Source organism: Puma concolor, chromosome D4 (assembly GCF_028749965.1).
Source record: "Puma concolor isolate L17-30 chromosome D4, mPumCon1.1.hap2, whole genome shotgun sequence".
Taxonomy (NCBI): domain Eukaryota; kingdom Metazoa; phylum Chordata; class Mammalia; order Carnivora; family Felidae; genus Puma; species Puma concolor.
Genome location: NC_141679.1, coordinates 85,442,467 through 85,455,028, shown reverse-complemented (window position 1 = coordinate 85,455,028; position 12,562 = coordinate 85,442,467). Strand labels below are relative to the sequence as shown.

At 36.2% G+C, this 12,562-nt stretch overlaps 1 protein-coding gene across 3 annotated transcripts in view; it reads right to left on the bottom strand.

Moving 5' to 3' along the window:
- The window catches only part of PBX3 (PBX homeobox 3), a 222,155-nt gene that overhangs the window by 93,935 nt on the left and 115,658 nt on the right, over window positions 1–12,562 (bottom strand). The gene's annotated exons all lie outside the window — the stretch shown is intronic.

Here is a 12,562-nt window from a genome sequence, read left to right as displayed (position 1 = left end):
GATAGGTGCTACCTCTGCTGCTGCTGCTACTACTACTTCTATTTAGACAGCACTTTATAGCAGAAAAAAAGCTGTTACATATATTACCTGAAGTTATGGTAACTGACAGAAGTCAGGTAACATATCTAAAATACACAACCGAAGATTTTTCAGACAAAGTATCCAAATCATTTTCAGGTTGACGATCATTTAGCTATACCAGAACAATACTATCTTCCAAAAGCCTCAGTGTAATAATAAAAGTATTGAAAAGTACTATTGATAAGAGTAACCAGTGTTCACAGCGATGTGGTATTTCTCAAAGGATCTATTTAAGTAGTAGCTTAGTATTTATGAAACAGGTTCATCAAAAAGCCTTTTCAGTCTTTCCTTCCCTTTCTTCGCATCCTTTTAATTAACGTAATCCAGTATTTATTCTTGTAATCGTTTATGGCAACTTAGGTTCTACATTTTGAAGAGGCTCCTTAGGTTAACCTCATGTTTCTGTTTTAGGATTCTAACTTTCTTTAGTATTTTCAACTCATTTGCCACAAGTCTAAAATTAATCAACTCTTTGAGTAAACAGAAAAGAGTTTCAGACTGAATGAAAGACCCGTTTTAAGAACTATAATATTAAAAGGGAATCTCAGACATTCATATATCTTTTGATAAAGAGAGATTTCCTTACAAAAGCAATATTCTCTGGAAAACTTTTTGACATCAGCGCTTGAGCTTTCTGAAATATGTGAAATACGTGAAAAAATTCCATTTAACTTTTTCCTGGAAAAGAGTCACGTGCTTCTAGTGATGTACATCAATTCAAGAAACATAGTTAAAATTCCTACATAAGGAAAAAGTGAAAATACCACATAAAAACATCTGAGAACCACATCACACATTGTATCACTAGCAACTTTGTACAACTTTTTAAACAAAACTATCCTGTAACTTAGTGTGGGGTTTTAACTGAAAACAGCCAAGCTAATTTCTACAAATTAACAGATGTCCATGAGAAACAGTAAGAAACAAAGAAATGCATATGTGAACATCATCAGCATCCAAATGAGTTTATTGCAGACTCTTTAAAGCACATCTGATCTTGGCTCCAGCCCGTAGTCTACCTTTCAACTTGCAAATGACAGTGTCACCAAACACTGTCCTTCCATCAATCAAGCTGGGTCATGAATATACAAAAGGCAGCAGAGAAGCTGGCTACCTCCTGCAGTTCAACTTGGCCTAATTATCTAGGCCTTTCTTTTGGTTACAGTCTGAAGGGTATACACCCAGTCAGCTGCTGGGCAGCCGGAGGCCTAATCAAGAGAGGTTATGCATACTGACCCTTATATGGACATCCAATGCAAGTTAAATGTGAGCACCAAATGTCATCTTTCTTATTCATCATTACGAAATTTCCCTCCCCTTTCGAAATACCAATCTGCTGCCATTTTCAGACACTCCTCTGACCCCCCTCCAAGCTGTCATTTCACTGTGCTTGCTGCCAGTTGAGTGAATTAGCATTCTAACTGATGTGCTGCTCTTCTCAGACAAATCCTTGAGCTGCGTTAACTAATGACTTCTCTCCAGAAAAAGGAACTGATAGTCAACCATTGATAAAAGAGAGTCCATTTCCACAAATCACAAACAATTTGCCACAATGGTGGCAAAAGCAGTAAAGAGTTACTATGGTCGCCCACTTTCCCTTGTGCTTTTCACTTATTCCATCTGCTACCAAGAAACAACCATCACCACTGAATGGAATATAAAGCTGCTAACTAGTCAGCTGCACTTGAGTATGATGATGAACTCTAAGCAAGACAGTTTAATAACCAAAGCATTGGTGGGGGTGGAAAGAAAGCAAACAATGAAGAGCCATTTTCAGATCTAGTCAAATTGAGGGTGAACTGGGTAAGACAACAAACTGCCCAAGTGCTCAGTGCCATTCCCTGCACACGGTAAGTGTTCAGTCGTCTTTGCTCTTGATGATGATGTTAACAATGACGACAGAGAAGCTCAAATGTAACGTAGCTAAGGCCACCACGAGAACTGTGATGTGGAAACAGAAAGACGGGTCCAAATTTTACAAGTGTTATGGAGCATGATATACAAAAGTAGAAGATGGGAATAAAAGATTCCACTTTTATAGCAGGGGAGATATAAAAGAATACATTAGTAAAGAGAAAACTGAGAAAAGGAGAGATTTTATGGGCCACACTTACAAATATAGCTTAATTTCTCTATGTTTTAACACATTTATGTAGCTCCTTGACATACACACTCTGAAGAGGTAATGCCATCTGGTGTGGCAGAAGATACTACAATGACTTACAGCCCCGCAAGTCCTAGAAAAAGTGTTGGAAAGTCATATCTAGCTGTAATTGCAACCCAAAAATCATTTGCCTAAAACAGGTGGGGGATGGGGTGAAAATCAGAGAAGGCTTACTTTATGATGAGACATGATCCTTTCAGGGTCAAGTATGGGAGGTTCAATTATTACAGCTCCGGATTATTTAGTTTATGAAGTCAATATGTACCCGTTCAACACATGTTTATTAAAACCTTACTATATGATAGTCGGTAGGACCTGTACACAAGTCCCTGGGGGACAGAGAAATACGTAAGACATGACATATCTTCAAGCTGTTGATAATCTCACTAGAAAGACAAATATACATATGTAAGGAATAAAATAACTCCGAGTTTAAATATAATGTAGTTGCAATACAGATTAGGAAACAATATCATTGTGTTTAAAAAAATAATTGTAATGTTTATTTGTTTTTGAGACAGAGAGAGAGAAAGAGAGAGAGAGAGACAGAATGCCAAGCAGGCACCAGGTTCTGAACTGTCAGCACAGAGCCCCATATGGGGCTCGAACTCAAGAACTGCAAAATCATCAGTCGGAGCCAAAGTCGGAGCTCCCAGGTGCCCAAAATCGAATTTTTTTAAAGTTTATTTATTTATTTATTTATTTATTTTGAGAGAGAGAGAGAGAGAGAGTGCATGAGAACGTATGTGAGTTGGGGAGGGGCAGAGAGAGAGGAAGAGAGAGAATCTCAAGCAGGCTGTGTGTGTGTGTGTGTGTGTGTGTGTGAGCACAGAGCTGGACACAGGGCTCGAACCCACAAACCATGAGATCGTGACCTAGTCAATGTTGGACCCTTAACCAACTGAGCCACCCAGGGGCTCCTATCATTGTATTCTTTAACTACATTCTGAAATAAACACTATCAATAAATAATGAGCACATAAAAAAAGACAAGTGAGAGAAGCAAAAAGAAGTTTCCTGATTCAGATAAGGTACGGATCTGAAGGGAGATACATAGCACACTGAGTAGAGGAAGCTATGGAATGTGACCTACCTTGAAAGTACAGTATGGGAGATGGTATGAACATTTTTTGTATTAGAAATAAAAAACTACACCAGGAGGCAGAAATTAACCAAGTGTACTTAAAGAAAGAAAACAGGCCAGTCTCACTAGGACAGAAAGTTCTTCCAGGGGAGTGGTAGAAGCCAAGCTTTCTCTGAGTCTCTAAACCAGGTTAGGAGTCTTCTAAATGAGTTTTTCTTCAAAAACCCTTTACTTCTCCTTTAAAATAAATGAACAAACAAACAAAAACTTGTTCCAAGCCCACCTTCCCAGATCTTTGGAACTTACTCTTATTGGGCATAGTGATTTATCTTATTCATCTATTACCAGCATCTAACATAGTCCTTGGCAAAGAGTTAGTGCTCAATAAATGGTGGTTGAATGAATAAAAGAATGGAGGTCCAATTTATCAGCAGCCAAGAATTGCAGGTTAAAAAGTTTGAGCGTTACCTTAGAGGCAATAGGGAATAATTAAAGGTTTGAGTATCATGACATACAGTATCATAGGCCTTTCTATTGCAAAACAATCTGGCAGCAGAATATTAACAAGATTGAACCAAGAATTAGAATCAAGAGTTCTGGTTAGGAGGTTATTGCAGTAATTCGGGCAAAAGATGATGGGAGATTCTGAGACCAAAAAGAAAAGGACAGATGTAAGAAATGTTTGGGTTTTTTTTTTTTTTTCAATGTTTATTTTTGAGAGACAGAGAGAGAGACAGAGTGCAAGCAGGGGAGGGGCAGAGAGAGAAGAAGACACAGAATCTGATGCAGGCTCTAGGCTCTCAGCTGTCAGCACAGAGCTAGACACGAACTGTGAAATCATGACCTGAGCCAAAGTCAGATGCTTAACCGACTGAGCCACCCAGGCGCCCCAGAAGTGTTTTTAAGGAAGGCCAACAGGATCTGCCTTCAACTTGAGATATAACATGGGCATACTAAATTCAGGGTTGGAATGCCATGAAATCCAATCCTTCGAGTATATACTTGAAGCTTCCTATTTCTACCAAGCGGTTCTACCCACCTTTAGCTGGTGTAGGAGTTCTCATTAGCTCCAAAAACATCTCTCTAGTTTTGCTGACAGTGGGTATCAGTCCTTATTCTGGTTCAGCCCCATCTGTTTCCTATAGCTCACCAAGTTTAATTCTGCTCACTGTAAATATAAAAAGGCTCCTTTTCTCATTATATAATAATCTTTCAAATAGTTGATGTCTATGAACTGACCCCATCCTCACCAAAGTCTTCACGGATAGACACAAAACATATAAATATAGAATGGTTAAGTAAGCAACAATATAGTCACTCAACAAAATATTATGAAGTCAATAAAATTATTTTTTTAAATGCTAACATGAAAAGTGTTTACATTGTAGTACTCATGAGAAAAAACCCCCACAATATTGTAAAAATAAGTGATCCCAATTATAAAACAAAAATATGCACTTAAAAATGAGAAGAGTGGGAAAAATGCAAATTGGTTAGTTACTCTTCTGAAGGGAAGTTTAGCACTACTTTCTAAATGCGAACACACTAGAACCTAGGAGTTCTATGTACCCCAGAGAGAAACTAACGCATGGGCCAGAGAGATACATATGTGTCTTAGTTATAGCCAGAAGCAAAAGTCTCCTGTCAGTTGCCATCTATATTATGGCACAACTGCATTATATATATATAACTGAATGAATGTAAAACAACTTATTTATACATTAAGCAATTGATGGACTTGAGGGGAGTTACTTCCCCCTCTTCTATTAGAAACAAAGCTGCTACGGACATTAAAATACATTTGACCTTTGAACAACACACGTTCGAACTGTGGGGGTCAAATTATGCATGGCTTTTTTATAGTACAGTAGTGTAAATGTATTTTCTCTTATGATTTTCTTAATAATGTTTTGTTTTCTCTAGCTTACGTTATTGTCAGAATACAGCGTATGATACTTATAACATACAAAATATGTGTTAGTTGACTGCTCATGTTATCAGTAAGGATTCTGGTCAATAGGCTATTAGTTAAATTTTGGGAGAGTCAAAAGGTATAAATGGCTTCAGGCATTGTTGCCCCTAATCCCTGTGCTGTTCAAGGGTCAACTGTACATGTCTCTAGATACACATGTGTAAGCTTTTCTCTAGAACGTATACCTAAGAATGGAGCTGCTCGTTTATAGTGTGTGCCAATCTTCAACTTTACAAGATACTGCCAAGTTATTTTCCAATGTTGTGCCAATTTATATTCCTACTAACAACATGAGAGTTCCTGTTGCTCCATATTCTTGCCAACATTCAGAATTTTCAGTTAATTGACATTCATTTTATGCATCCTTTCTTGGTGAGTATTCCATGTGTACTTGAACACATACTGCTGTTATTGAGTAGAAGAAAATGTCAATTAAGTCAAGTTGGTTGACAGTGTTGTCCAAGTCCTATATCTTTACTGATGTTTCTAATGATAACCCAATCTTGCATGAATGATGTAAGCTGAAACTGGTCTTGATATAGTACATATCTGTGCACAAGACTCTGTTTGGTAATATAGTATTTTGTTTAGAGTTTTTCCACCTTTGTTTATGAATGAGACTGCCCTACCATTTTTCTTTCTTATACTGATACCAACCTGTTTCAATATTAGTGTTATATAATTAGTTGAAGAGTATACTTCTGTTTGCAACAGTGTATACTTTGTAAAAGACTGAAATTATACCTTTCTTGAATGTTCAGAACTCACAAAACGTTCTGGTCCTGGGGCACCTGGGAGGCTCAGTCAGTTGAGCGTCTGACTTAGGCTCAGGTCATGATCTCGCGGCTCTCAGTTCAAGCCCCATGTTCAGCTCTGTGCTGAAATCTCAGAGCCCAGAGCCTGCTTCAGATTTGTGTCTCCCTCTCTCTCTGCCACTCCCCTGCTTATGCTCTGTCTGTGTCTCTCTCAAAAATAAATAAACATTAAAAAATAAAAATTAAAAACAAACCCTCTGGTTCTAATGTTTTCTAACAAAATTTAAACTATTTGTTCAATTTATTTAATGATTTTTTAAGACCGTGTACATTTGCTACATTTTGAGTAAGGTTTGGTAATGTGTATTATTTCCATTAATATTCCATTTCACAGCAAAACTAAAAGGCAACTGATGGAATGGGAGAAGATATTTGCAAACGACATATCTGATAAAGAGTTAGTATCCAAAATCTGTAAAGAACTTATCAAACTCAACACCCAAAAAACAAATAATCCAGTGAAGAAATGGGCAGAAGACATGAATAGACACTTCTCCAAAGAAGATACCCAGAGGGCCAACCGACACATGACAAAATGTTCAACATCATTCATCATCAGGGAAATAGAAATCAATACCACAATGAGATACCACCTCACACATGTCAGAATGGCTAACATGAACAACTCAGGCAACAACAGATGTTGGCAAGGATGTGGAGAAGAGGATCTCTTTTGCTGGTGGGAATGTAAACTGTTGCAGCCACTCTGGAAAACAGTATGGAGGTTCGTCAAAAAATTAAAAATAGAACTGCCCTATGACCTAGAAATTGCACTACTAGGTATTTAACCAAGGGATACAGGAATGCTGTTTCAAAGGGGCACATGCACCCCCCCCCATGTTTATAGCCGCACTATCAACAATAGCCAAAGTATGGAAAGAGCCCAAATATCCATCGATAGATGAATGGATAAAGAAGGTGTGGTGTATACACACACACACACACACACACACACACACACACACACACACACACACACAATGGAATATTACTCGGCAATCAAAAAGAATGAAATCTTGCCATTTGCAACTACATGGATGGAACTAGAGGGTATTATACTAAGCGAAATTAGTCAGTCATAGCAAGATAAATATCAAAAGACTTCACTCATATGAGGGCTTTAAGATACAAAACAGATTAACATAAGGGAAGGGAAGCAAAAAAAATATAAAAACAGGGAGGGGGACAAAACATAGGAGACTCTTAACTATGGAGAACAGAGGGTAACTGGAGGGGTTGTGGGAGGGGGGATGGGCTAAATGGGTAAGGGGCATTAAGGAATCTACTCCTGAAATCATTGTTGCACTATACGCTAACTTGTATGTAAATTGAGTAAAAAATTAATTAAATTAAAAAAATACTCCACTTCCCTAACATGTTAAATATACTGACAAAATGTCCTTTTCTTTTTAATCTCTGCCACATTTTATCCTTCTTTTCAAATCCAGTATTATTTATTTGCGCTTCATCTTTCTTTTCCTTTTTTTTTTCCTTTTCCTTCTTCTAAATTTGTAAGCATTTCAAGCTAAAAAGTTGAATATAAAGCTTTAGTTATATCCCATACATTTTGTTACTATAACTAGCAGTACTTTTATCATTTCAAATTAGTTTTAAAATTTTACAATTTACCTTACAATTTCTTCCTTGACTGCAGAATGATTTAGAATGTTTTTAAATGTCTAAATATTGTAGGGGTTATTTTATTTTTAGATTTTTTTTTGTTGATTTCTAATCACTTGTTTCGTCATAACAGCATATGGGACTTGTGATGTTGTTTCTTTTCAATTTGTTGAAGCTTGATTCATGATTAAGTTTTAAAGATTGTTCCTATGTATGCCTGAAAAGAATGTGTATTCTGCAGTTGCTAGTGATATCTTCTCTACACTTCCAAAGTCCAGCTTGTTAGTTGTATTTTTTAAACTCTACTATATACCTACAGAATTTTTTTTTTTTGTCTGTTTTATCATTGCCTGATAGGGATATGTTAAAATCTCCCACATCGACTCCGAATTTATTTCTCCAATATTTGCTTTATATCTTTGAAGCTATGTTCTTAGGCATATATAATTTTGGGCTTGTTACAATTTTCCTGACAAAGTAAACCATTTATCTATATAGTGACCCTCTTTATCTCTAGAAATGCATTTTCCCTTTGACCTTCAAGTTTATTTTATCTGTTACCATATAGCTATTGTAGCTTTCCTTCTGTTAATAGTCGCTTGGTCCATCTTTTTCCATCAACCTTTCTGTGTCCTTTTGTATTATGTGTATCTCATAAATAAATAAGTTGGTCGGTTTTTTTTTTTTTTTTGCTTGTTTAGATGTTTGATACCTGCTTAGCACTCTTGGTTAATCTTTATATTTTTTCTTTACTATTTTAATTTTTAACCTTTTCAAGTCCTTTTATAAGGTATACTTGGAATTATGTCTCCCAACTCATATTATGACTCATATTTATCCTACTTCTGTTTCTTCTATATTTCTCCTTTCCTGCATTCTTTTGGACTGAATGAACTGTATTTTTTTTTCCTGCCCCTTCCATTCATTTTTCTTCCTTTATTACTCTGGAGGCTATACCATCTACTTCAGTTGTTTAAATGATTACTCTATAAGGTCTATTAATATCAATATCTTAGAAGCATTTTTTTAAATTTTAAGGCATATAAACAGAAATATGCATTTTACACACCAGATGTGTATATACAGACACACAGGTAAATGAATAATTATATAGTAATCCCCTTGTAACCACCACCTAGGCAACATAACTTTGCCACCTTCACAGAAGGAACCCTTGGTCTCCTACCAATCTCAACTCTGACCTCAGCCTCTAGAGCAGCTGTGTCCAATTGGGATGTAATGACAGCCACAGAGAATTCAAATTTTCTAGAAGCCACATTTTTTTAATGTAAAACCAAACAAAACAGATGAAATTAAATTTTAATGTATTTCGTTTAACTAAATATATATATAATATTATCATTATAATATGTAACCACTATAAATTTCTATTATTGAGGTATTATATATTCTTCTTATTTTTAAGGCCTCTGAAATCCAATATATGTTACACTTCTAGCACATCTCAATTCTGAGCACTTGCATTTCAAATACTCTTATAGACACATGTAGCCAGAGGCTACCCTACTGAAGCTCTGCTCACTATCCTGACTTTTGTGATAAGCTGTTCCTCGTTTTATTTACTATTTTAAATACTTTAAAAGGTATTATTGTCATCTCCGTGCAGCCCTAGCAATACAGCTCCAATTTTCCTGTTTTCGAATCTCTATATAAATGGAATTATACTGTATGTTTTCTTTTATGTCTTGCCTCTTTTATTCAACATAATATGTGTGATATCCATCTATGTTCTTGAATGTAGCAACAGTTCACTCATAGTTATTGTTGTGTGGCATTCTATCATCAGCATAAACCCCAGTTTATGCATCTATTTTATTATTGATCAACATTTGAGTTGTTTCCAGTTTTTATCTATAGTTTACAATAATGCTCTGAACAATCTCGTAAAGGTCTCTGGTATACATGTGAGTTTTCAAGACTTAATTCCTCCTTCCTTCCTTCCTTCCTTCCTTCCTTCCTTCCTTCCTTCCTTCCTTCCTTCCTTCTTTCCTTCCTTCCTTCCGCTCTCACTCTATCCATCTTAAATTTTGCCAAGCAACAACAAATACTTTCTAAGGTGGTGATGCCAATTTACATAATCACCAGTGAATAAAACTTCCAGTTCATCCACAACTTCACCAAAACTTGATTTTGTAAGACTTTTTATTTTTTACCAATCAGGGGTTGTGTACACAATATCTCACTGTTGTTTTAATTTGTATTTCCTTGCTAATGAGCACCTTTATAAAAGGACCTTACAATGCCTTAACTCTGATCATAGCTTCTCAACTTACCTCCAGTTAAAGCTATCTTAACTTTTTAATACACACAAAATTATTTTATATAGTCAATACTTATTATAATTACCATCACTATTCTTACTTTTCAGACATTCATTCTGGGGAATTTCCTTTTTAAAAAATTTCCTTTTTAAAAAATATATCTTTTAGAAATTCCTTTGGTGGAATTCTATTAGTAGTGAACATTTTTAACTTTACGTCTGAAAACACCTTTATTTTGCCCATGCTCCAGATATTTTCAATGAGTAGACAATTCTAGGTTGACAATTCTAGTTATTTGTTCTCAGCACTTTGAAGTTATTTCACTGCCTTCTGGCTTGAACTGGTCTTATTGAAAAGTTAGCTATGTTTATTCACTGTTCCTTTTTTCTCCAGCTGATTTCAAATTTTTTTTTAATCTTTGCGGTTCTGCAGTTTTATTGTGGCATATGTCAGTGACGATGTCTTTCCATTTACCCCACTTAGAATTCACTGGGCTACCTGAATCTGAATGTTCATATTTCATCAGTTCTGACACATTATTAATTAAATACCTTTTGAATATTGCTTCTTCTCCAATCTTTCTATTCTTTACTTCTGAAACTATAGACTGAATGTTTGTTGGGCTTTCTTACTTTATCCTCTTAATCTTTTTTTTTTTTTCTTTCATATTTTCTATCCCTTCTCTGTGCTGTATTCTGGGTAATTTCTTCATATCTGTCTTCTATTTCACTAATGCTCTCCTTAAGCCATGTCTATTCTACGAATTTTCTTTGTTTTCTACATCTGTCTTATTAATTTTAATGGTGCCCTATTTTCTTTTAATTTCTTTAACTCTTTAGACATAGTGATTTTATTTGTTATATTTGTTCATATTAAATAGCTTCAGTCTTTGTGAGCCTAATTCTGCAGTATTATACTTCTGCTAACTCTTAATCACAGTGGCTCTTTTACTCAGGTACTTCTTTTTCTTTTTTAATTGTGAACCCATGTCCCTCAAAAACTCACCTTCATAAATTCTGTGACATCCAAGTATAAATGCTTTCTTTCAGAGAAGATGCACATTTTACAAATGCCTGGGAGCACGAATAACTCATTTCAAACTAAATTTTCAGCTTGGAATTTTTTTGAGACAGGAAGGCAATGGGAATTCCATCCTCAAATCAGTTGAATGTAGGTTATGGCTAGGAGTTTTCAGGCCCGTCCTATCTAGAGCCAAGAGCAAGTTCACCTGCAGAATACTCACCTTTTAAGAATTCTGGCTTCATGTGAAGATCTCTGATTTTGTTTCTTAAGCTGCATCTGGCCCTCGAAAACCTACATTCCAGGTCACCAAGATCGGCAGACATTCCCTCACCCTCCAACCCTCTCTATTCCTGACAGAACAAATGTCAGTTCTTATATCTGTGGACTCATTCTCTATCCTTCTTTCTAGCCACTGTCTCCTTACTTCACTACCAGTTCACAATCATGCTTAGGAAAGAAAGTTATTTCTAGCCAGCATTTTAAGTGTTCTCTACCAGACAAAGTTTTTCCTTACACTCAATCTACAATATGGTCAGAAAATGAACACAATCTATTTTTTTTTAATGTAAATGTATGGCCTTAGATTAGAAATTTAATAAAATCAATGTAACACCTCCAGTTTGGTTGTCTTTGTAAAACGGGTATAATAACAGTACCTATCTCATAGAGTTCTTACACAAATTGAATAAGAAAGTTCATACAAGATGCTAGGCACAGTGCCTGGGACACAGGAAGCATCAATATGGCAATCAATATCATTATTACAGTTGATTTGGGTCCAATATTAGAAGTTATTAAATTTTGTTTTGTTTATGAGTCTTAGTTTTATTATTGAACAGCTATTTCCTCTAGTAACACATACCTTGAAAATATTACCCATGTCTTCTAACTTTCTATCAAAACAATTGATTTTTTTTAAATTTTTTTTGATGTTTATTTATTTTGGAGACAGAGACAGAGCATGAACGGGGGAGGGTCACAGAGAGAGGGAGACACAGAATCTGAAACAGGGTCCAGGCTCTGAGCGGTCAGCACAGAGCCTGACGCGGGGCTCGAGCTCAAGGACCGCGAGATCATGACCTGAGCTGAAGTTGGCCGCTTAACCGACTGAGCCACCCAGGTGCCCCAACAATTGATGTTTTAAAAAAGCTACTTTGGGGGGCGCCTGGGTGGCTTAGTTGGTTAAGCGTCTGACTTCAGTTCAGGTCATGATCTCATGGTTTGTGGGTTCGGGCCCCACGTCGGGCTCTGTGCTGATGGCTCGGAGCCTGGAGCCTGCTTCAGATTCTTTGTCTCCCTCTCTCTCTGCTTCTTCCCCACTCATGCTCTGTCTCTGTCTCTCAAAAATAAAACAAAACATTAAAAAAATAAATAAATAAAAATAAAAAAAACTACTTTGGGTAGGACCAAGGACACATCTCAGGTGAAAGGTCCCACAGACATCAATCTAGGATGACAGTTCGTCACTTGTATGACCGTTAAACTGTATTTCTTGAGCTTGCTTTCAAATTCTTTCATGGT